At 45.7% G+C, this 25,538-nt stretch overlaps 10 non-coding genes and 1 pseudogene across 10 annotated transcripts; all 11 read right to left on the bottom strand.

The window, feature by feature from the left end:
* Positions 1 to 2,062: 2,062 nt before the first annotated feature.
* Positions 2,063 to 2,251, bottom strand: LOC130299733 (U2 spliceosomal RNA). Its single transcript, XR_008850818.1, has one exon. It is a non-coding gene; the product is annotated as a U2 spliceosomal RNA (small nuclear RNA).
* A 2,096-nt stretch (positions 2,252 to 4,347) lies between these two features.
* On the bottom strand, positions 4,348 to 4,538 carry LOC130299710 (U2 spliceosomal RNA). The gene has a single exon (XR_008850797.1). It is a non-coding gene; the product is annotated as a U2 spliceosomal RNA (small nuclear RNA).
* A 2,075-nt stretch (positions 4,539 to 6,613) lies between these two features.
* On the bottom strand, positions 6,614 to 6,804 carry LOC130299709 (U2 spliceosomal RNA). Its single transcript, XR_008850796.1, has one exon. It is a non-coding gene; the product is annotated as a U2 spliceosomal RNA (small nuclear RNA).
* Positions 6,805 to 8,899: 2,095 nt separating this feature from the next.
* Positions 8,900 to 9,084, bottom strand: LOC130299735 (U2 spliceosomal RNA). Its single transcript, XR_008850820.1, has one exon. It is a non-coding gene; the product is annotated as a U2 spliceosomal RNA (small nuclear RNA).
* Positions 9,085 to 10,537: 1,453 nt separating this feature from the next.
* LOC130299688 (U2 spliceosomal RNA) lies at positions 10,538 to 10,674 on the bottom strand (annotated as a pseudogene).
* A 2,097-nt stretch (positions 10,675 to 12,771) lies between these two features.
* On the bottom strand, positions 12,772 to 12,962 carry LOC130299708 (U2 spliceosomal RNA). The gene has a single exon (XR_008850795.1). It is a non-coding gene; the product is annotated as a U2 spliceosomal RNA (small nuclear RNA).
* Positions 12,963 to 15,052: 2,090 nt separating this feature from the next.
* LOC130299707 (U2 spliceosomal RNA) lies at positions 15,053 to 15,243 on the bottom strand. The gene has a single exon (XR_008850794.1). It is a non-coding gene; the product is annotated as a U2 spliceosomal RNA (small nuclear RNA).
* A 2,101-nt stretch (positions 15,244 to 17,344) lies between these two features.
* LOC130299706 (U2 spliceosomal RNA) lies at positions 17,345 to 17,535 on the bottom strand. The gene has a single exon (XR_008850793.1). It is a non-coding gene; the product is annotated as a U2 spliceosomal RNA (small nuclear RNA).
* A 2,092-nt stretch (positions 17,536 to 19,627) lies between these two features.
* On the bottom strand, positions 19,628 to 19,818 carry LOC130299705 (U2 spliceosomal RNA). Its single transcript, XR_008850792.1, has one exon. It is a non-coding gene; the product is annotated as a U2 spliceosomal RNA (small nuclear RNA).
* Positions 19,819 to 21,917: 2,099 nt separating this feature from the next.
* On the bottom strand, positions 21,918 to 22,108 carry LOC130299704 (U2 spliceosomal RNA). The gene has a single exon (XR_008850791.1). It is a non-coding gene; the product is annotated as a U2 spliceosomal RNA (small nuclear RNA).
* Positions 22,109 to 24,205: 2,097 nt separating this feature from the next.
* Positions 24,206 to 24,396, bottom strand: LOC130299730 (U2 spliceosomal RNA). The gene has a single exon (XR_008850816.1). It is a non-coding gene; the product is annotated as a U2 spliceosomal RNA (small nuclear RNA).
* Positions 24,397 to 25,538: the final 1,142 nt, after the last annotated feature.

Below are 25,538 nucleotides of genomic sequence, written 5' to 3'. Positions count from 1 at the left end.
CCTTCATGGGCACTATCACTGCTTGCTGTCAGGGAGGCTGCCAGACAATTTTCCATGCACACTCTGGGCTGGGGGGCAGTCAACCACCAGTACACACAGCAGAACCTAAACCCATACCATTATTGCTAAGCAGCAAGACAGGGGCCCATTGCACTCCCACGGGGCCTTTTTAAATGCAATCCATAACCCGGATTTGCCAGGAACCCTTCTTACTCCTCCTACTTGCATGTGACACTGGGCTTAGGATCTGCATAGGAAACACACACACAAGCACACACCTACCTTTGTTGCCTGCAGATGCCTCCTTGGCTGTCCCCAAACGGTATCAAACCAACACCCACGGAAGCTGTAAGCATAGAGGACATGCCTGCACCCCATTGGACTTACCTGTGTGGGTTAAATCCGGGTTATTTGACAACCTATGGCGGTGATGGTTCTGCTCAGGCAGAGCAGTGCTGATGCTCCTCATAAAGCTGTCGCTGCTGTGAAGGTTCTAGGTGACATCACAAATCCCTTTGGTTACATACACAACAAAGCTGGGTTGTTGTTGTTTACACTCTGCAAGGCCTGTGGAAGTGAGTGACATCATAGCACTGTAGTTCTGAGGGTTCAAGATGGATGCAACAATCTCCTGTTGCTTCTATGAAGGCCGTAATAGACGACATCACCAAACAGCTCCATAGTCACATACACAGCAAAGGAGAGATGTTGTTTACACCTAGTGATGTCAGTGGTATTGAGTGACATCACAGCACAGTGCTAAGGCTCCTGGGCCTGGACACAGCAGCGGCTGCAATATCTCAACGGAGAATACGTTTATATCTATATGTGTGTGTGCGCATATATATATATATATATATATATATATATATATATATATATATATATATTTCTCCGCCGAAATCACTTTTAAACCCATTTCCACCTTTTTTTCCCTTCTCTTCCTCTTACTTTTTTTTCACGTTTTTTTACGTTTTTCTCCTTTTCGCCTCTTTTCTGGGCGTATTATTCTTCTTTTTCTTCTTTTTTTTCGTCTATGCATACCCCATCAGTGCAGCAATGCTTATTCAATACCGCCAGCAGATGGAGACACTGGGGGATAATTTTCTAAGGATTTTATACTGATTTTTCCTGTCTGAATTTGTCGCACAGAAAGTTGCAGGCCAAATATGTGTGACATTTCTGCGACTTTAGCTTCTAGAGCATTTTTACAACATTATACATAGGTGCTGAATACATAAAAAGCGACTGTTCAGCGACAGGACAAGTCGCATCGGCTGAAAGTAGGCCAGAATGTCAGTCCATGTTGGAGCAGGTTTAGATACAGTCTAAAGCATAGATCTCAAAGTCTGTGCACAGAATTAGCAAGGGCCTCGCACCTTCTGATGCATCAGGTAGGTGCACAATAGCATAGCCTAACCCTCTGTACTTTGGTCTATATTGATGCGGGACATAGACAGCCAGCTGATGACCAATCCATTAGTGCAATGGATGGCTGGAAGCATTTGTCTTTGCCTTTGCAATACCACAGAAGCAATGCATGGTCAATGTACAGCAATGACACACCCTGTGTGAACAGCCAGGAGACCCCCCCCCCCCCCATGTTATGTTACATAGTTACATAGTTAGTACGGTCGAAAAAGACATATGTCCATCACGTTCAACCAGGGAATTAAGGGGTAGGGGTGTGGCGCGATATTGGGGAAGGGATGAGATTTTATATTTCATCATAAGCATTAATCTTATTTTGTCAATTAGGAACATTCAGCACCCACCCGCTATCAAGGCAGCTGCCTATCATGTCATGCCCTACCTGCACAGGTGTGCTGGCTACTCAAATGATCCAATTAAGGAGGCCATTTAGTCAGCAGCAGCAGAAGTCCTGTGCCTGGACGCTCCAACAGGGGCCAGACACAAGCAGAAGCAGAAGCAGCAGAAGCAGCAGCAGCACCAACCTTTGTTTTTTGGCTGCAGCAGCAGCAAGGCCCACAGGCTGGCTAGCTGGCTAGCCAGCAAGCAGGTAGCAATGAAAGTAGGAATCTTTCTTTTTAACCCTGTAAGGGGGTGGTGCACTGTACCCGAAGATACTGCCATATCGGGTCAATGCATAGGGCGACGGAAGCAAGCTTCGAATCGGCCCCCGTTCTCAAAATCCATTTAATATATGGTCCCCAATAGGGGACGTATCAGATATTAAACTGATAAGAACAGATACTACACTTGATCTTAGCCAAAAGGCCGAGGAAGCGATAACCGTGAAAGGGGCGGGCCCAACAAGGTCCCCTTCATGGGCACTATCACTGCTTGCTGTCAGGGAGGCTTGCCAGACAATTTTCCATGCACACTCTGGGCTGGGGGGCAGTCAACACCAGTACACACAGCAGAACCTAAACCCATACCATTATTGCTAAGCAGCAAGACAGGGGCCCATTGCACTCCCACGGGGCCTTTTTAAATGCAATCCATAACCCGATTTGCAGGAACCCTTCTACTCCTCCTACTTGCATGTGACACTGGGCTTAGGATCTGCATAGGAAAACACACACACAAGCACACACCTACCTTTGTTGCCTGCAGATGCCTCCTTGGCTGTCCCCAAACGGTATCAAACCAACACCCACGGGAAGCTGTAAGCATAGAGGACATGCCTGCACCCCATTGGACTTACCTGTGTGGGTTAAATCCGGGTTATTTGACAACCTATGGCGGTGATGGTTCTGCTCAGGCAGAGCAGTGCTGATGCTCCTCATAAAGCTGTCGCTGCTGTGAAAGGTTCTAGGTGACATCACAAATCCCTTTGGTTACATACACAACAAAGCTGGGTTGTTGTTGTTTATCTCTGCAAGGCCTGTGGAAGTGAGTGACATCATAGCACTGTAGTTCTGAGGGTTCAAGATGGATGCAACAATCTCCTGTTGCTTCTATGAAGGCCGTAATAGACGACATCACCAAACAGCTCCATAGTCACATACACAGCAAAGGAGAGATGTTGTTTACACCTAGTGATGTCAGTGGTATTGAGTGACATCACAGCACAGTGCTAAGGCTCCTGGGCCTGGACACAGCAGCGGCTGCAATATCTCAACGAGAGAATACGTTTATATCTATATGTGTGTGTGCGCATATATAATATATTTATATAATATATATATAATATATATATAATATATATATATTTCTCCGCCGAAATCACTTTTAAACCCATTTCCACCTTTTTTCCCTTCTATTCCTCTTACTTTTTTTTCACGTTTTTTTTACGTTTTTCTCCTTTTCGCCTCTTTTCTGGGCGTATTATTCTTCTTTTTCTTCTTTTTTTCGTCTAATGCATACCCCATCAGTGCAGCAAGGCTTATTCAATACCGCCAGCAGATGGAGACACTGGGGGATATTTTCTAAGGATTTAATACTGATTTTTCCTGTCTGAATTTGTCGCACAGAAAGTTGCAGGCCAAATATGTGTGACATTTCTGCGACTTTAGCTTCTAGAGCATTTTTACAACATTATACATAGGTGCTGAATACATAAAAAGCGACTGTTCAGCGACAGACAAGTCGCATCGGCTGAAAGTAGGCCAGAATGTCAGTCCATGTTGGAGAAGGTTTAGATACAGTCTAAAGCATAGATCTCAAAGTCTGTGCACAGAATTTAGCAAGGGCCTCGCACCTTCTGATGCATCAGGTAGGTGCACAATAGCATAGCCTAACCCTCTGTACTTTGGTCTATATTGATGCGGGACATAGACAGCCAGCTGATGACCAATCCATTAGTGCAATGGATGGCTGGAAGCATTTGTCTTTGCCTTTGCAATACCACAGAAGCAATGCATGGTCAATGTACAGCAATGACACACCTGTGTGAACAGCCAGGAGACCCCCCCCCCATGTTATGTTACATAGTTACATAGTTAGTACGGTCGAAAAAAGACATATGTCCATCACGTTCAACCAGGGAATTAAGGGGTAGGGGTGTGGCGCGATATTGGGGAAGGGATGAGATTTTATATTTCTTCATAAGCATTAATCTTATTTTGTCAATTAGGAACATTCAGCACCCACCCGCTATCAAGGCAGCTGCCTATCATGTCATGCCCTACCTGCACAGGTGTGCTGGCTACTCAAATGATCCAATTAAGGAGGCCATTTAGTCAGCAGCAGCAGAAGTCCTGTGCCTGGACGCTCCAACAGGGGCCAGACACAAGCAGAAGCAGAAGCAGCAGAAGCAGCAGCAGCACCACCACCTTTTGTTTTTTGGCTGCAGCAGCAGCAAGGCCCACAGGGCTGGCTAGCTGGCTAGCCAGCAAGCAGGTAGCAATGAAAGTAGGAATCTTTCTTTTTAACCCTGTAAGGGGGTGGTGCACTGTACCCGAAGATACTGCCATATCGGGTCAATGCATAGGGCGACGGAAGCAAGCTTCGAAATCGGCCCCCGTTCTCAAAAATCCATTTAATATATGGTCCCCAGATAGGGGACGTATCAGATATTAAACTGATAAGAACAGATACTACACTTGATCTTAGCCAAAAGGCCGAGAAGCGATAACCGTGAAAGGGGCGGGCCCAACAAGGTCCCCTTCATGGGCACTATCACTGCTTGCTGTCAGGGAGGCTGCCAGACAATTTTCCATGCACACTCTGGGCTGGGGGGCAGTCAACCACCAGTACACACAGCAGAACCTAAACCCATACCATTATTGCTAAGCAGCAAGACAGGGGCCCATTGCACTCCCACGGGGCCTTTTTAAATGCAATCCATAACCCGGATTTGCCAGGAACCCTTCTTACTCCTCCTACTTGCATGTGACACTGGGCTTAGGATCTGCATAGGAAACACACACACAAGCACACACCTACCTTTGTTGCCTGCAGATGCCTCCTTGGCTGTCCCCAAACGGTATCAAACCAACACCCACGGGAAGCTGTAAGCATAGAGGACATGCCTGCACCCCATTGGACTTACCTGTGTGGGTTAAATCCGGGTTATTTGACAACCTATGGCGGTGATGGTTCTGCTCAGGCAGAGCAGTGCTGATGCTCCTCATAAAGCTGTCGCTGCTGTGAAGGTTCTAGGTGACATCACAAATCCCTTTGGTTACATACACAACAAAGCTGGGTTGTTGTTGTTTACACTCTGCAAGGCCTGTGGAAGTGAGTGACATCATAGCACTGTAGTTCTGAGGGTTCAAGATGGATGCAACAATCTCCTGTTGCTTCTATGAAGGCCGTAATAGACGACATCACCAAACAGCTCCATAGTCACATACACAGCAAAGGAGAGATGTTGTTTACACCTAGTGATGTCAGTGGTATTGAGTGACATCACAGCACAGTGCTAAGGCTCCTGGGCCTGGACACAGCAGCGGCTGCAATATCTCAACGGAGAATACGTTTATATCTATGTGTGTGTGTGCGCATATATATATATATATATATATATATATATATATTTCTCCGCCGAAATCACTTTTAAACCCATTTCCACCTTTTTTTCCCTTCTCTTCCTCTTACTTTTTTTTCACGTTTTTTTACGTTTTTCTCCTTTTCGCCTCTTTTCTGGGCGTATTATTCTTCTTTTTCTTCTTTTTTTTCGTCTAATGCATACCCCATCAGTGCAGCAATGCTTATTCAATACCGCCAGCAGATGGAGACACTGGGGGATAATTTTCTAAGGATTTATACTGATTTTTCCTGTCTGAATTTGTCGCACAGAAAGTTGCAGGCCAAATATGTGTGACATTTCTGCGACTTTAGCTTCTAGAGCATTTTTACAACATTATACATAGGTGCTGAATACATAAAAAGCGACTGTTCAGCGACAGACAAGTCGCATCGGCTGAAAGTAGGCCAGAATGTCAGTCCATGTTGGAGCAGGTTTAGATACAGTCTAAAGCATAGATCTCAAAGTCTGTGCACAGAATTTAGCAAGGGCCTCGCACCTTCTGATGCATCAGGTAGGTGCACAATAGCATAGCCTAACCCTCTGTACTTTGGTCTATATTGATGCGGGACATAGACAGCCAGCTGATGACCAATCCATTAGTGCAATGGATGGCTGGAAGCATTTGTCTTTGCCTTTGCAATACCACAGAAGCAATGCATGGTCAATGTACAGCAATGACACACCTGTGTGAACAGCCAGGAGACCCCCCCCCCATGTTATGTTACATAGTTACATAGTTAGTACGGTCGAAAAAAGACATATGTCCATCACGTTCAACCAGGGAATTAAGGGGTAGGGGTGTGGCGCGATATTGGGGAAGGGATGAGATTTTATATTTCTTCATAAGCATTAATCTTATTTTGTCAATTAGGAACATTCAGCACCCACCCGCTATCAAGGCAGCTGCCTATCATGTCATGCCCTACCTGCACAGGTGTGCTGGCTACTCAAATGATCCAATTAAGGAGGCCATTTAGTCAGCAGCAGCAGAAGTCCTGTGCCTGGACGCTCCAACAGGGGCCAGACACAAGCAGAAGCAGAAGCAGCAGAAGCAGCAGCAGCACCACCTTTTGTTTTTTGGCTGCAGCAGCAGCAAGGCCCACAGGGCTGGCTAGCTGGCTAGCCAGCAAGCAGGTAGCAATGAAAGTAGGAATCTTTCTTTTTAACCCTGTAAGGGGGTGGTGCACTGTACCCGAAGATACTGCCATATCGGGTCAATGCATAGGGCGACGGAAGCAAGCTTCGAAATCGGCCCCCGTTCTCAAAAATCCATTTAATATATGGTCCCCAGATAGGGGACGTATCAGATATTAAACTGATAAGAACAGATACTACACTTGATCTTAGCCAAAAGGCCGAGAAGCGATAACCGTGAAAGGGGCGGGCCCAACAAGGTCCCCTTCATGGGCACTATCACTGCTTGCTGTCAGGGAGGCTGCCAGACAATTTTCCATGCACACTCTGGGCTGGGGGGCAGTCAACCACCAGTACACACAGCAGAACCTAAACCCATACCATTATTGCTAAGCAGCAAGACAGGGGCCCATTGCACTCCCACGGGGCCTTTTTAAATGCAATCCATAACCCGGATTTGCCAGGAACCCTTCTTACTCCTCCTACTTGCATGTGACACTGGGCTTAGGATCTGCATAGGAAACACACACACAAGCACACACCTACCTTTGTTGCCTGCAGATGCCTCCTTGGCTGTCCCCAAACGGTATCAAACCAACACCCACGGGAAGCTGTAAGCATAGAGGACATGCCTGCACCCCATTGGACTTACCTGTGTGGGTTAAATCCGGGTTATTTGACAACCTATGGCGGTGATGGTTCTGCTCAGGCAGAGCAGTGCTGATGCTCCTCATAAAGCTGTCGCTGCTGTGAAGGTTCTAGGTGACATCACAAATCCCTTTGGTTACATACACAACAAAGCTGGGTTGTTGTTGTTTACACTCTGCAAGGCCTGTGGAAGTGAGTGACATCATAGCACTGTAGTTCTGAGGGTTCAAGATGGATGCAACAATCTCCTGTTGCTTCTATGAAGGCCGTAATAGACGACATCACCAAACAGCTCCATAGTCACATACACAGCAAAGGAGAGATGTTGTTTACACCTAGTGATGTCAGTGGTATTGAGTGACATCACAGCACAGTGCTAAGGCTCCTGGGCCTGGACACAGCAGCGGCTGCAATATCTCAACGGAGAATACGTTTATATCTATGTGTGTGTGTGCGCATATATATATATATATATATATATATATATATATATATATATATATATATATATTTCTCCGCCGAAATCACTTTTAAACCCATTTCCACCTTTTTTTCCCTTCTCTTCCTCTTACTTTTTTTTCACGTTTTTTTACGTTTTTCTCCTTTTCGCCTCTTTTCTGGGCGTATTATTCTTCTTTTTCTTCTTTTTTTTCGTCTAATGCATACCCCATCAGTGCAGCAATGCTTATTCAATACCGCCAGCAGATGGAGACACTGGGGGATAATTTTCTAAGGATTTATACTGATTTTTCCTGTCTGAATTTGTCGCACAGAAAGTTGCAGGCCAAATATGTGTGACATTTCTGCGACTTTAGCTTCTAGAGCATTTTTACAACATTATACATAGGTGCTGAATACATAAAAAGCGACTGTTCAGCGACAGACAAGTCGCATCGGCTGAAAGTAGGCCAGAATGTCAGTCCATGTTGGAGCAGGTTTAGATACAGTCTAAAGCATAGATCTCAAAGTCTGTGCACAGAATTTAGCAAGGGCCTCGCACCTTCTGATGCATCAGGTAGGTGCACAATAGCATAGCCTAACCCTCTGTACTTTGGTCTATATTGATGCGGGACATAGACAGCCAGCTGATGACCAATCCATTAGTGCAATGGATGGCTGGAAGCATTTGTCTTTGCCTTTGCAATACCACAGAAGCAATGCATGGTCAATGTACAGCAATGACACACCTGTGTGAACAGCCAGGAGACCCCCCCCCCATGTTATGTTACATAGTTACATAGTTAGTACGGTCGAAAAAAGACATATGTCCATCACGTTCAACCAGGGAATTAAGGGGTAGGGGTGTGGCGCGATATTGGGGAAGGGATGAGATTTTATATTTCTTCATAAGCATTAATCTTATTTTGTCAATTAGGAACATTCAGCACCCACCCGCTATCAAGGCAGCTGCCTATCATGTCATGCCCTACCTGCACAGGTGTGCTGGCTACTCAAATGATCCAATTAAGGAGGCCATTTAGTCAGCAGCAGCAGAAGTCCTGTGCCTGGACGCTCCAACAGGGGCCAGACACAAGCAGAAGCAGAAGCAGCAGAAGCAGCAGCAGCACCACCTTTTGTTTTTTGGCTGCAGCAGCAGCAAGGCCCACAGGGCTGGCTAGCTGGCTAGCCAGCAAGCAGGTAGCAATGAAAGTAGGAATCTTTCTTTTTAACCCTGTAAGGGGGTGGTGCACTGTACCCGAAGATACTGCCATATCGGGTCAATGCATAGGGCGACGGAAGCAAGCTTCGAAATCGGCCCCCGTTCTCAAAAATCCATTTAATATATGGTCCCCAGATAGGGGACGTATCAGATATTAAACTGATAAGAACAGATTTTTTTTTTAAGTTAGCCCTCAGAACTCAATCAGAGCTCCAAGATCTTATATGGACTCGATTGTTTTGTTCATCATCAGGTAACACTTTTATTTATTCCTAAAAAAAGACAAATTGAAATAAAATATTATAACAACAATAAAAATAATAAACATTCCAAAATTATAACAAATTCATTCCCTTTCTCCGGGCGTAAACTGCCAAGTAATCAATTAAACCATAGGTTAAGCTTCCTTTTTCCATTTCCCTTTTTACTGGGATGGCCAACCAGGCCGGTATTTTATAAGTTACCATAAATCGATCCACGTCAGGGCGAAAAGAATCATAAACTTTGTTTCTTACTGCAGGCAACTGGGCTTTAAAGGTGGATAATAGATCATCCAGGTCCTGTAAGAACAATTCTCTTTCCTCATCTGGAGCTCTCTCCAAAATAGTTTGGAAAGACCCTGAATATCCTCTTAAATCTCTCACCGGCTCTTCATTTTTCTTTTTACTCTTATGCTCTCCAATGTTCTTTTCTTCTACTATCATCTCTTTTCCAACAATTTTTGGCTCTTGGGTTACCACTTCCTTATCTTTTCTCACAGATCTTTTAATTTCTGGCTCTTGTTCAGAAACTTCTTCTTCTCTTTTCTTCTTCCTCTTTGGACAGTTCACATACATGTGACCAATTTTGTTACATAAATTACATTTACTTTTTTGGCTACAGGATTCGATTTCATGACCTTCTTTTTGGCATTTTTGGCACCACATTGAGGTGCACTCTTCCTTTAAATGGCCATATTTCTTGCATTTTCTACAGAAATTCTGCATACCTGCAAAAAACATATCTCCATTGATAACCCCTATTTTAAAACGGGCAGGGGGATAAAGAACTCTTCCATCTGCGTCTTCCTTGAACTTTACTTTAAATCTCCACTTTGTTGTCCAGACTCAATACTGATTATAAATTTTCCCAAGTGGCGCAATTTCCTCACAAAATTGGGTCAAAAGAATTATAATATCCTCCTCAGGGACGTAAGGACTATACATCCTCACCGTTAAAATTCTTTCTCTCCTGGGAAAGTGGGGAATGACTTCCACGCCCTCCCACACTGGATCAGACTTGATTGTCTCAAATTTCTTCCAAAATAAATCATAATCCTCTTCGGAAACCAAAATAACATCAAAGCACCCCTTCTTTGGAAATTCCAACATGGAAAGGATTTGTGTCTTTGCAATTTCCAAAACTCCAAAAAGAATTTCCTCCATTACAAAGGAAAGTCCTCTTCTTTTCTTCTCAAGGTCTTTCAGCAGGATCCGGACCCCATTCTTGATCTTCCCAAAAAAAGGAACCTCCTCTCCAACAGATTGAGAGGTGTCCATGATCTCTTCCATCTTCAATAGGCGTGTCCAGGCAGGGACAGAAAAACACTCCCCCAACAAAGAGTGGGCAGTGAAGGGTGATCGCCCCCCGTTGTCTGGGGACTAAGCCGGCTCCCTAATAGCAGCAGGGGGGTGAAGTCCCTCCGTTAAGAAGGACGATCCCCCCAGGCCAAGGAGCCGGGTACCCCAGACACCCTCTGACCAGACCAAGTGAGCAGATACTACACTTGATCTTAGCCAAAAGGCCGAGAAGCGATAACCGTGAAAGGGGCGGGCCCAACAAGGTCCCCTTCATGGGCACTATCACTGCTTGCTGTCAGGGAGGCTGCCAGACAATTTTCCATGCACACTCTGGGCTGGGGGGCAGTCAACCACCAGTACACACAGCAGAACCTAAACCCATACCATTATTGCTAAGCAGCAAGACAGGGGCCCATTGCACTCCCACGGGGCCTTTTTAAATGCAATCCATAACCCGGATTTGCCAGGAACCCTTCTTACTCCTCCTACTTGCATGTGACACTGGGCTTAGGATCTGCATAGGAAACACACACACAAGCACACACCTACCTTTGTTGCCTGCAGATGCCTCCTTGGCTGTCCCCAAACGGTATCAAACCAACACCCACGGGAAGCTGTAAGCATAGAGGACATGCCTGCACCCCATTGGACTTACCTGTGTGGGTTAAATCCGGGTTATTTGACAACCTATGGCGGTGATGGTTCTGCTCAGGCAGAGCAGTGCTGATGCTCCTCATAAAGCTGTCGCTGCTGTGAAGGTTCTAGGTGACATCACAAATCCCTTTGGTTACATACACAACAAAGCTGGGTTGTTGTTGTTTACACTCTGCAAGGCCTGTGGAAGTGAGTGACATCATAGCACTGTAGTTCTGAGGGTTCAAGATGGATGCAACAATCTCCTGTTGCTTCTATGAAGGCCGTAATAGACGACATCACCAAACAGCTCCATAGTCACATACACAGCAAAGGAGAGATGTTGTTTACACCTAGTGATGTCAGTGGTATTGAGTGACATCACAGCACAGTGCTAAGGCTCCTGGGCCTGGACACAGCAGCGGCTGCAATATCTCAACGGAGAATACGTTTATATCTATGTGTGTGTGTGCGCATATATATATATATATATATATATATATATATATATATATATATATATTTCTCCGCCGAAATCACTTTTAAACCCATTTCCACCTTTTTTTCCCTTCTCTTCCTCTTACTTTTTTTTCACGTTTTTTTACGTTTTTCTCCTTTTCGCCTCTTTTCTGGGCGTATTATTCTTCTTTTTCTTCTTTTTTTTCGTCTAATGCATACCCCATCAGTGCAGCAATGCTTATTCAATACCGCCAGCAGATGGAGACACTGGGGGATAATTTTCTAAGGATTTATACTGATTTTTCCTGTCTGAATTTGTCGCACAGAAAGTTGCAGGCCAAATATGTGTGACATTTCTGCGACTTTAGCTTCTAGAGCATTTTTACAACATTATACATAGGTGCTGAATACATAAAAAGCGACTGTTCAGCGACAGACAAGTCGCATCGGCTGAAAGTAGGCCAGAATGTCAGTCCATGTTGGAGCAGGTTTAGATACAGTCTAAAGCATAGATCTCAAAGTCTGTGCACAGAATTTAGCAAGGGCCTCGCACCTTCTGATGCATCAGGTAGGTGCACAATAGCATAGCCTAACCCTCTGTACTTTGGTCTATATTGATGCGGGACATAGACAGCCAGCTGATGACCAATCCATTAGTGCAATGGATGGCTGGAAGCATTTGTCTTTGCCTTTGCAATACCACAGAAGCAATGCATGGTCAATGTACAGCAATGACACACCTGTGTGAACAGCCAGGAGACCCCCCCCCCCCCCCCCCATGTTATGTTACATAGTTACATAGTTAGTACGGTCGAAAAAAGACATATGTCCATCACGTTCAACCAGGGAATTAAGGGGTAGGGGTGTGGCGCGATATTGGGGAAGGGATGAGATTTTATATTTCTTCATAAGCATTAATCTTATTTTGTCAATTAGGAACATTCAGCACCCACCCGCTATCAAGGCAGCTGCCTATCATGTCATGCCCTACCTGCACAGGTGTGCTGGCTACTCAAATGATCCAATTAAGGAGGCCATTTAGTCAGCAGCAGCAGAAGTCCTGTGCCTGGACGCTCCAACAGGGGCCAGACACAAGCAGAAGCAGAAGCAGCAGAAGCAGCAGCAGCACCACCTTTTGTTTTTTGGCTGCAGCAGCAGCAAGGCCCACAGGGCTGGCTAGCTGGCTATCCAGCAAGCAGGTAGCAATGAAAGTAGGAATCTTTCTTTTTAACCCTGTAAGGGGGTGGTGCACTGTACCCGAAGATACTGCCATATCGGGTCAATGCATAGGGCGACGGAAGCAAGCTTCGAAATCGGCCCCCGTTCTCAAAAATCCATTTAATATATGGTCCCCAGATAGGGGACGTATCAGATATTAAACTGATAAGAACAGATACTACACTTGATCTTAGCCAAAAGGCCGAGAAGCGATAACCGTGAAAGGGGCGGGCCCAACAAGGTCCCCTTCATGGGCACTATCACTGCTTGCTGTCAGGGAGGCTGCCAGACAATTTTCCATGCACACTCTGGGCTGGGGGGCAGTCAACCACCAGTACACACAGCAGAACCTAAACCCATACCATTATTGCTAAGCAGCAAGACAGGGGCCCATTGCACTCCCACGGGGCCTTTTTAAATGCAATCCATAACCCGGATTTGCCAGGAACCCTTCTTACTCCTCCTACTTGCATGTGACACTGGGCTTAGGATCTGCATAGGAAACACACACACAAGCACACACCTACCTTTGTTGCCTGCAGATGCCTCCTTGGCTGTCCCCAAACGGTATCAAACCAACACCCACGGGAAGCTGTAAGCATAGAGGACATGCCTGCACCCCATTGGACTTACCTGTGTGGGTTAAATCCGGGTTATTTGACAACCTATGGCGGTGATGGTTCTGCTCAGGCAGAGCAGTGCTGATGCTCCTCATAAAGCTGTCGCTGCTGTGAAGGTTCTAGGTGACATCACAAATCCCTTTGGTTACATACACAACAAAGCTGGGTTGTTGTTGTTTACACTCTGCAAGGCCTGTGGAAGTGAGTGACATCATAGCACTGTAGTTCTGAGGGTTCAAGATGGATGCAACAATCTCCTGTTGCTTCTATGAAGGCCGTAATAGACGACATCACCAAACAGCTCCATAGTCACATACACAGCAAAGGAGAGATGTTGTTTACACCTAGTGATGTCAGTGGTATTGAGTGACATCACAGCACAGTGCTAAGGCTCCTGGGCCTGGACACAGCAGCGGCTGCAATATCTCAACGGAGAATACGTTTATATCTATGTGTGTGTGTGCGCATATATATATATATATATATATATATATATATATATATATATTTCTCCGCCGAAATCACTTTTAAACCCATTTCCACCTTTTTTTCCCTTCTCTTCCTCTTACTTTTTTTTCACGTTTTTTTACGTTTTTCTCCTTTTCGCCTCTTTTCTGGGCGTATTATTCTTCTTTTTCTTCTTTTTTTTCGTCTAATGCATACCCCATCAGTGCAGCAATGCTTATTCAATACCGCCAGCAGATGGAGACACTGGGGGATAATTTTCTAAGGATTTATACTGATTTTTCCTGTCTGAATTTGTCGCACAGAAAGTTGCAGGCCAAATATGTGTGACATTTCTGCGACTTTAGCTTCTAGAGCATTTTTACAACATTATACATAGGTGCTGAATACATAAAAAGCGACTGTTCAGCGACAGACAAGTCGCATCGGCTGAAAGTAGGCCAGAATGTCAGTCCATGTTGGAGCAGGTTTAGATACAGTCTAAAGCATAGATCTCAAAGTCTGTGCACAGAATTTAGCAAGGGCCTCGCACCTTCTGATGCATCAGGTAGGTGCACAATACCATAGCCTAACCCTCTGTACTTTGGTCTATATTGATGCGGGACATAGACAGCCAGCTGATGACCAATCCATTAGTGCAATGGATGGCTGGAAGCATTTGTCTTTGCCTTTGCAATACCACAGAAGCAATGCATGGTCAATGTACAGCAATGACACACCTGTGTGAACAGCCAGGAGACCCCCCCCCCCCCCCCCATGTTATGTTACATAGTTACATAGTTAGTACGGTCGAAAAAAGACATATGTCCATCACGTTCAACCAGGGAATTAAGGGGTAGGGGTGTGGCGCGATATTGGGGAAGGGATGAGATTTTATATTTCTTCATAAGCATTAATCTTATTTTGTCAATTAGGAACATTCAGCACCCACCCGCTATCAAGGCAGCTGCCTATCATGTCATGCCCTACCTGCACAGGTGTGCTGGCTACTCAAATGATCCAATTAAGGAGGCCATTTAGTCAGCAGCAGCAGAAGTCCTGTGCCTGGACGCTCCAACAGGGGCCAGACACAAGCAGAAGCAGAAGCAGCAGAAGCAGCAGCAGCACCACCTTTTGTTTTTTGGCTGCAGCAGCAGCAAGGCCCACAGGGCTGGCTAGCTGGCTAGCCAGCAAGCAGGTAGCAATGAAAGTAGGAATCTTTCTTTTTAACCCTGTAAGGGGGTGGTGCACTGTACCCGAAGATACTGCCATATCGGGTCAATGCATAGGGCGACGGAAGCAAGCTTCGAAATCGGCCCCCGTTCTCAAAAATCCATTTAATATATGGTCCCCAGATAGGGGACGTATCAGATATTAAACTGATAAGAACAGATACTACACTTGATCTTAGCCAAAAGGCCGAGAAGCGATAACCGTGAAAGGGGCGGGCCCAACAAGGTCCCCTTCATGGGCACTATCACTGCTTGCTGTCAGGGAGGCTGCCAGACAATTTTCCATGCACACTCTGGGCTGGGGGGCAGTCAACCACCAGTACACACAGCAGAACCTAAACCCATACCATTATTGCTAAGCAGCAAGACAGGGGCCCATTGCACTCCCACGGGGCCTTTTTAAATGCAATCCATAACCCGGATTTGCCAGGAACCCTTCTTACTCCTCCTACTTGCATGTGACACTGGGCTTAGGATCTGCATAGGAAACACACACACAAGCACACACCTACCTTTGTTGCCTGCAGATGCCTCCTTGGCTGTCCCCAAACGGTATCAAACCAACACCCACGGGAAGCTGTAAGCATAGAGGACATGCCTGCACCCCATTGGACTTACCTGTGTGGGTTAAATCCGGGTTATTTGACAACCTATGGCGGTGATGGTTCTGCTCAGGCAGAGCAGTGCTGATGCTCCTCATAAAGCTGTCGCTGCTGTGAAGGTTCTAGGTGACATCACAAATCCCTTTGGTTACATACACAACAAAGCTGGGTTGTTGTTGTTTACACTCTGCAAGGCCTGTGGAAGTGAGTGACATCATAGCACTGTAGTTCTGAGGGTTCAAGATGGATGCAACAATCTCCTGTTGCTTCTATGAAGGCCGTAATAGACGACATCACCAAACAGCTCCATAGTCACATACACAGCAAAGGAGAGATGTTGTTTACACCTAGTGATGTCAGTGGTATTGAGTGACATCACAGCACAGTGCTAAGGCTCCTGGGCCTGGACACAGCAGCGGCTGCAATATCTCAACGGAGAATACGTTTATATCTATGTGTGTGTGTGCGCATATATATATATATATATATATATATATATATATATATATATATATTTCTCCGCCGAAATCACTTTTAAACCCATTTCCACCTTTTTTTCCCTTCTCTTCCTCTTACTTTTTTTTCACGTTTTTTTACGTTTTTCTCCTTTTCGCCTCTTTTCTGGGCGTATTATTCTTCTTTTTCTTCTTTTTTTTCGTCTAATGCATACCCCATCAGTGCAGCAATGCTTATTCAATACCGCCAGCAGATGGAGACACTGGGGGATAATTTTCTAAGGATTTATACTGATTTTTCCTGTCTGAATTTGTCGCACAGAAAGTTGCAGGCCAAATATGTGTGACATTTCTGCGACTTTAGCTTCTAGAGCATTTTTACAACATTATACATAGGTGCTGAATACATAAAAAGCGACTGTTCAGCGACAGACAAGTCGCATCGGCTGAAAGTAGGCCAGAATGTCAGTCCATGTTGGAGCAGGTTTAGATACAGTCTAAAGCATAGATCTCAAAGTCTGTGCACAGAATTTAGCAAGGGCCTCGCACCTTCTGATGCATCAGGTAGGTGCACAATAGCATAGCCTAACCCTCTGTACTTCGGTCTATATTGATGTGGGACATAGACAGCCAGCTGATGACCAATCCATTAGTGCAATGGATGGCTGGAAGCATTTGTCTTTGCCTTTGCAATACCACAGAAGCAATGCATGGTCAATGTACAGCAATGACACACCTGTGTGAACAGCCAGGAGACCCCCCCCCCCCCCCCCCATGTTATGTTACATAGTTACATAGTTAGTACGGTCGAAAAAAGACATATGTCCATCACGTTCAACCAGGGAATTAAGGGGTAGGGGTGTGGCGCGATATTGGGGAAGGGATGAGATTTTATATTTCTTCATAAGCATTAATCTTATTTTGTCAATTAGGAACATTCAGCACCCACCCGCTATCAAGGCAGCTGCCTATCATGTCATGCCCTACCTGCACAGGTGTGCTGGCTACTCAAATGATCCAATTAAGGAGGCCATTTAGTCAGCAGCAGCAGAAGTCCTGTGCCTGGACGCTCCAACAGGGGCCAGACACAAGCAGAAGCAGAAGCAGAAGCAGCAGAAGCAGCAGCAGCACCACCTTTTGTTTTTTGGCTGCAGCAGCAGCAAGGCCCACAGGGCTGGCTAGCTGGCTAGCCAGCAAGCAGGTAGCAATGAAAGTAGGAATCTTTCTTTTTAACCCTGTAAGGGGGTGGTGCACTGTACCCGAAGATACTGCCATATCGGGTCAATGCATAGGGCGACGGAAGCAAGCTTCGAAATCGGCCCCCGTTCTCAAAAATCCATTTAATATATGGTCCCCAGATAGGGGACGTATCAGATATTAAACTGATAAGAACAGATACTACACTTGATCTTAGCCAAAAGGCCGAGAAGCGATAACCGTGAAAGGGGCGGGCCCAACAAGGTCCCCTTCATGGGCACTATCACTGCTTGCTGTCAGGGAGGCTGCCAGACAATTTTCCATGCACACTCTGGGCTGGGGGGCAGTCAACCACCAGTACACACAGCAGAACCTAAACCCATACCATTATTGCTAAGCAGCAAGACAGGGGCCCATTGCACTCCCACGGGGCCTTTTTAAATGCAATCCATAACCCGGATTTGCCAGGAACCCTTCTTACTCCTCCTACTTGCATGTGACACTGGGCTTAGGATCTGCATAGGAAACACACACACAAGCACACACCTACCTTTGTTGCCTGCAGATGCCTCCTTGGCTGTCCCCAAACGGTATCAAACCAACACCCACGGGAAGCTGTAAGCATAGAGGACATGCCTGCACCCCATTGGACTTACCTGTGTGGGTTAAATCCGGGTTATTTGACAACCTATGGCGGTGATGGTTCTGCTCAGGCAGAGCAGTGCTGATGCTCCTCATAAAGCTGTCGCTGCTGTGAAGGTTCTAGGTGACATCACAAATCCCTTTGGTTACATACACAACAAAGCTGGGTTGTTGTTGTTTACACTCTGCAAGGCCTGTGGAAGTGAGTGACATCATAGCACTGTAGTTCTGAGGGTTCAAGATGGATGCAACAATCTCCTGTTGCTTCTATGAAGGCCGTAATAGACGACATCACCAAACAGCTCCATAGTCACATACACAGCAAAGGAGAGATGTTGTTTACACCTAGTGATGTCAGTGGTATTGAGTGACATCACAGCACAGTGCTAAGGCTCCTGGGCCTGGACACAGCAGCGGCTGCAATATCTCAACGGAGAATACGTTTATATCTATGTGTGTGTGTGCGCATATATATATATATATATATATATATATATATATATATATATATATATATTTCTCCGCCGAAATCACTTTTAAACCCATTTCCACCTTTTTTTCCCTTCTCTTCCTCTTACTTTTTTTTCACGTTTTTTTACGTTTTTCTCCTTTTCGCCTCTTTTCTGGGCGTATTATTCTTCTTTTTCTTCTTTTTTTTCGTCTAATGCATACCCCATCAGTGCAGCAATGCTTATTCAATACCGCCAGCAGATGGAGACACTGGGGGATAATTTTCTAAGGATTTATACTGATTTTTCCTGTCTGAATTTGTCGCACAGAAAGTTGCAGGCCAAATATGTGTGACATTTCTGCGACTTTAGCTTCTAGAGCATTTTTACAACATTATACATAGGTGCTGAATACATAAAAAGCGACTGTTCAGCGACAGACAAGTCGCATCGGCTGAAAGTAGGCCAGAATGTCAGTCCATGTTGGAGCAGGTTTAGATACAGTCTAAAGCATAGATCTCAAAGTCTGTGCACAGAATTTAGCAAGGGCCTCGCACCTTCTGATGCATCAGGTAGGTGCACAATAGCATAGCCTAACCCTCTGTACTTTGGTCTATATTGATGCGGGACATAGACAGCCAGCTGATGACCAATCCATTAGTGCAATGGATGGCTGGAAGCATTTGTCTTTGCCTTTGCAATACCACAGAAGCAATGCATGGTCAATGTACAGCAATGACACACCTGTGTGAACAGCCAGGAGACCCCCCCCCCCCCCCCCATGTTATGTTACATAGTTACATAGTTAGTACGGTCGAAAAAAGACATATGTCCATCACGTTCAACCAGGGAATTAAGGGGTAGGGGTGTGGCGCGATATTGGGGAAGGGATGAGATTTTATATTTCTTCATAAGCATTAATCTTATTTTGTCAATTAGGAACATTCAGCACCCACCCGCTATCAAGGCAGCTGCCTATCATGTCATGCCCTACCTGCACAGGTGTGCTGGCTACTCAAATGATCCAATTAAGGAGGCCATTTAGTCAGCAGCAGCAGAAGTCCTGTGCCTGGACGCTCCAACAGGGGCCAGACACAAGCAGAAGCAGAAGCAGCAGAAGCAGCACCACCTTTTGTTTTTTGGCTGCAGCAGCAGCAAGGCCCACAGGGCTGGCTAGCTGGCTAGCCAGCAAGCAGGTAGCAATGAAAGTAGGAATCTTTCTTTTTAACCCTGTAAGGGGGTGGTGCACTGTACCCGAAGATACTGCCATATCGGGTCAATGCATAGGGCGACGGAAGCAAGCTTCGAAATCGGCCCCCGTTCTCAAAAATCCATTTAATATATGGTCCCCAGATAGGGGACGTATCAGATATTAAACTGATAAGAACAGATACTACACTTGATCTTAGCCAAAAGGCCGAGAAGCGATAACCGTGAAAGGGGCGGGCCCAACAAGGTCCCCTTCATGGGCACTATCACTGCTTGCTGTCAGGGAGGCTGCCAGACAATTTTCCATGCACACTCTGGGCTGGGGGGCAGTCAACCACCAGTACACACAGCAGAACCTAAACCCATACCATTATTGCTAAGCAGCAAGACAGGGGCCCATTGCACTCCCACGGGGCCTTTTTAAATGCAATCCATAACCCGGATTTGCCAGGAACCCTTCTTACTCCTCCTACTTGCATGTGACACTGGGCTTAGGATCTGCATAGGAAACACACACACAAGCACACACCTACCTTTGTTGCCTGCAGATGCCTCCTTGGCTGTCCCCAAACGGTATCAAACCAACACCCACGGGAAGCTGTAAGCATAGAGGACATGCCTGCACCCCATTGGACTTACCTGTGTGGGTTAAATCCGGGTTATTTGACAACCTATGGCGGTGATGGTTCTGCTCAGGCAGAGCAGTGCTGATGCTCCTCATAAAGCTGTCGCTGCTGTGAAGGTTCTAGGTGACATCACAAATCCCTTTGGTTACATACACAACAAAGCTGGGTTGTTGTTGTTTACACTCTGCAAGGCCTGTGGAAGTGAGTGACATCATAGCACTGTAGTTCTGAGGGTTCAAGATGGATGCAACAATCTCCTGTTGCTTCTATGAAGGCCGTAATAGACGACATCACCAAACAGCTCCATAGTCACATACACAGCAAAGGAGAGATGTTGTTTACACCTAGTGATGTCAGTGGTATTGAGTGACATCACAGCACAGTGCTAAGGCTCCTGGGCCTGGACACAGCAGCGGCTGCAATATCTCAACGGAGAATACGTTTATATCTATGTGTGTGTGTGCGCATATATATATATATATATATATATATATATATATATATATATATATTTCTCCGCCGAAATCACTTTTAAACCCATTTCCACCTTTTTTTCCCTTCTCTTCCTCTTACTTTTTTTTCACGTTTTTTTACGTTTTTCTCCTTTTCGCCTCTTTTCTGGGCGTATTATTCTTCTTTTTCTTCTTTTTTTTCGTCTAATGCATACCCCATCAGTGCAGCAATGCTTATTCAATACCGCCAGCAGATGGAGACACTGGGGGATAATTTTCTAAGGATTTATACTGATTTTTCCTGTCTGAATTTGTCGCACAGAAAGTTGCAGGCCAAATATGTGTGACATTTCTGCGACTTTAGCTTCTAGAGCATTTTTACAACATTATACATAGGTGCTGAATACATAAAAAGCGACTGTTCAGCGACAGACAAGTCGCATCGGCTGAAAGTAGGCCAGAATGTCAGTCCATGTTGGAGCAGGTTTAGATACAGTCTAAAGCATAGATCTCAAAGTCTGTGCACAGAATTTAGCAAGGGCCTCGCACCTTCTGATGCATCAGGTAGGTGCACAATAGCATAGCCTAACCCTCTGTACTTTGGTCTATATTGATGCGGGACATAGACAGCCAGCTGATGACCAATCCATTAGTGCAATGGATGGCTGGAAGCATTTGTCTTTGCCTTTGCAATACCACAGAAGCAATGCATGGTCAATGTACAGCAATGACACACCTGTGTGAACAGCCAGGAGACCCCCCCCCCCCCCCCCCCCCCATGTTATGTTACATAGTTACATAGTTAGTACGGTCGAAAAAAGACATATGTCCATCACGTTCAACCAGGGAATTAAGGGGTAGGGGTGTGGCGCGATATTGGGGAAGGGATGAGATTTTATATTTCTTCATAAGCATTAATCTTATTTTGTCAATTAGGAACATTCAGCACCCACCCGCTATCAAGGCAGCTGCCTATCATGTCATGCCCTACCTGCACAGGTGTGCTGGCTACTCAAATGATCCAATTAAGGAGGCCATTTAGTCAGCAGCAGCAGAAGTCCTGTGCCTGGACGCTCCAACAGGGGCCAGACACAAGCAGAAGCAGAAGCAGCAGAAGCAGCAGCAGCACCACCTTTTGTTTTTTGGCTGCAGCAGCAGCAAGGCCCACAGGGCTGGCTAGCTGGCTAGCCAGCAAGCAGGTAGCAATGAAAGTAGGAATCTTTCTTTTTAACCCTGTAAGGGGGTGGTGCACTGTACCCGAAGATACTGCCATATCGGGTCAATGCATAGGGCGACGGAAGCAAGCTTCGAAATCGGCCCCCGTTCTCAAAAATCCATTTAATATATGGTCCCCAGATAGGGGACGTATCAGATATTAAACTGATAAGAACAGATACTACACTTGATCTTAGCCAAAAGGCCGAGAAGCGATAACCGTGAAAGGGGCGGGCCCAACAAGGTCCCCTTCATGGGCACTATCACTGCTTGCTGTCAGGGAGGCTGCCAGACAATTTTCCATGCACACTCTGGGCTGGGGGGCAGTCAACCACCAGTACACAAAGCAGAACCTAAACCCATACCATTATTGCTAAGCAGCAAGACAGGGGCCCATTGCACTCCCACGGGGCCTTTTTAAATGCAATCCATAACCCGGATTTGCCAGGAACCCTTCTTACTCCTCCTACTTGCATGTGACACTGGGCTTAGGATCTGCATAGGAAACACACACACAAGCACACACCTACCTTTGTTGCCTGCAGATGCCTCCTTGGCTGTCCCCAAACGGTATCAAACCAACACCCACGGGAAGCTGTAAGCATAGAGGACATGCCTGCACCCCATTGGACTTACCTGTGTGGGTTAAATCCGGGTTATTTGACAACCTATGGCGGTGATGGTTCTGCTCAGGCAGAGCAGTGCTGATGCTCCTCATAAAGCTGTCGCTGCTGTGAAGGTTCTAGGTGACATCACAAATCCCTTTGGTTACATACACAACAAAGCTGGGTTGTTGTTGTTTACACTCTGCAAGGCCTGTGGAAGTGAGTGACATCATAGCACTGTAGTTCTGAGGGTTCAAGATGGATGCAACAATCTCCTGTTGCTTCTATGAAGGCCGTAATAGACGACATCACCAAACAGCTCCATAGTCACATACACAGCAAAGGAGAGATGTTGTTTACACCTAGTGATGTCAGTGGTATTGAGTGACATCACAGCACAGTGCTAAGGCTCCTGGGCCTGGACACAGCAGCGGCTGCAATATCTCAACGGAGAATACGTTTATATCTATGTGTGTGTGTGCGCATATATATATATATATATATATATATATATATATATATATATATATATTTCTCCGCCGAAATCACTTTTAAACCCATTTCCACCTTTTTTTCCCTTCTCTTCCTCTTACTTTTTTTTCACGTTTTTTTACGTTTTTCTCCTTTTCGCCTCTTTTCTGGGCGTATTATTCTTCTTTTTCTTCTTTTTTTTCGTCTAATGCATACCCCATCAGTGCAGCAATGCTTATTCAATACCGCCAGCAGATAGAGACACTGGGGGATAATTTTCTAAGGATTTATACTGATTTTTCCTGTCTGAATTTGTCGCACAGAAAGTTGCAGGCCAAATATGTGTGACATTTCTGCGACTTTAGCTTCTAGAGCATTTTTACAACATTATACATAGGTGCTGAATACATAAAAAGCGACTGTTCAGCGACAGACAAGTCGCATCGGCTGAAAGTAGGCCAGAATGTCAGTCCATGTTGGAGCAGGTTTAGATACAGTCTAAAGCATAGATCTCAAAGTCTGTGCACAGAATTTAGCAAGGGCCTCGCACCTTCTGATGCATCAGGTAGGTGCACAATAGCATAGCCTAACCCTCTGTACTTTGGTCTATATTGATGCGGGACATAGACAGCCAGCTGATGACCAATCCATTAGTGCAATGGATGGCTGGAAGCATTTGTCTTTGCCTTTGCAATACCACAGAAGCAATGCATGGTCAATGTACAGCAATGACACACCTGTGTGAACAGCCAGGAGACCCCCCCCCCCCCCCCCCATGTTATGTTACATAGTTACATAGTTAGTACGGTCGAAAAAAGACATATGTCCATCACGTTCAACCAGGGAATTAAGGGGTAGGGGTGTGGCGCGATATTGGGGAAGGGATGAGATTTTATATTTCTTCATAAGCATTAATCTTATTTTGTCAATTAGGAACATTCAGCACCCACCCGCTATCAAGGCAGCTGCCTATCATGTCATGCCCTACCTGCACAGGTGTGCTGGCTACTCAAATGATCCAATTAAGGAGGCCATTTAGTCAGCAGCAGCAGAAGTCCTGTGCCTGGACGCTCCAACAGGGGCCAGACACAAGCAGAAGCAGAAGCAGCAGAAGCAGCAGCAGCACCACCTTTTGTTTTTTGGCTGCAGCAGCAGCAAGGCCCACAGGGCTGGCTAGCTGGCTAGCCAGCAAGCAGGTAGCAATGAAAGTAGGAATCTTTCTTTTTAACCCTGTAAGGGGGTGGTGCACTGTACCCGAAGATACTGCCATATCGGGTCAATGCATAGGGCGACGGAAGCAAGCTTCGAAATCGGCCCCCGTTCTCAAAAAGCCATTTAATATATGGTCCCCAGATAGGGGACGTATCAGATATTAAACTGATAAGAACAGATACTACACTTGATCTTAGCCAAAAGGCCGAGAAGCGATAACCGTGAAAGGGGCGGGCCCAACAAGGTCCCCTTCATGGGCACTATCACTGCTTGCTGTCAGGGAGGCTGCCAGACAATTTTCCATGCACACTCTGGGCTGGGGGGCAGTCAACCACCAGTACACACAGCAGAACCTAAACCCATACCATTATTGCTAAGCAGCAAGACAGGGGCCCATTGCACTCCCACGGGGCCTTTTTAAATGCAATCCATAACCCGGATTTGCCAGGAACCCTTCTTACTCCTCCTACTTGCATGTGACACTGGGCTTAGGATCTGCATAGGAAACACACACACAAGCACACACCTACCTTTGTTGCCTGCAGATGCCTCCTTGGCTGTCCCCAAACGGTATCAAACCAACACCCACGGGAAGCTGTAAGCATAGAGGACATGCCTGCACCCCATTGGACTTACCTGTGTGGGTTAAATCCGGGTTATTTGACAACCTATGGCGGTGATGGTTCTGCTCAGGCAGAGCAGTGCTGATGCTCCTCATAAAGCTGTCGCTGCTGTGAAGGTTCTAGGTGACATCACAAATCCCTTTGGTTACATACACAACAAAGCTGGGTTGTTGTTGTTTACACTCTGCAAGGCCTGTGGAAGTGAGTGACATCATAGCACTGTAGTTCTGAGGGTTCAAGATGGATGCAACAATCTCCTGTTGCTTCTATGAAGGCCGTAATAGACGACATCACCAAACAGCTCCATAGTCACATACACAGCAAAGGAGAGATGTTGTTTACACCTAGTGATGTCAGTGGTATTGAGTGACATCACAGCACAGTGCTAAGGCTCCTGGGCCTGGACACAGCAGCGGCTGCAATATCTCAACGGAGAATACGTTTATATCTATGTGTGTGTGTGCGCATATATATATATATATATATATATATATATATATATATATATATTTCTCCGCCGAAATCACTTTTAAACCCATTTCCACCTTTTTTTCCCTTCTCTTCCTCTTACTTTTTTTTCACGTTTTTTTACGTTTTTCTCCTTTTCGCCTCTTTTCTGGGCGTATTATTCTTCTTTTTCTTCTTTTTTTTCGTCTAATGCATACCCCATCAGTGCAGCAATGCTTATTCAATACCGCCAGCAGATGGAGACACTGGGGGATAATTTTCTAAGGAT

The sequence above is a fragment of the Hyla sarda genome, unplaced genomic scaffold (genome assembly GCF_029499605.1).
Source record: "Hyla sarda isolate aHylSar1 unplaced genomic scaffold, aHylSar1.hap1 scaffold_1061, whole genome shotgun sequence".
Taxonomy (NCBI): Eukaryota; Metazoa; Chordata; class Amphibia; order Anura; family Hylidae; genus Hyla; species Hyla sarda.
Note: the sequence above shows the minus strand (reverse complement) of the source record. Positions and strands in the feature narration are given on the sequence as shown.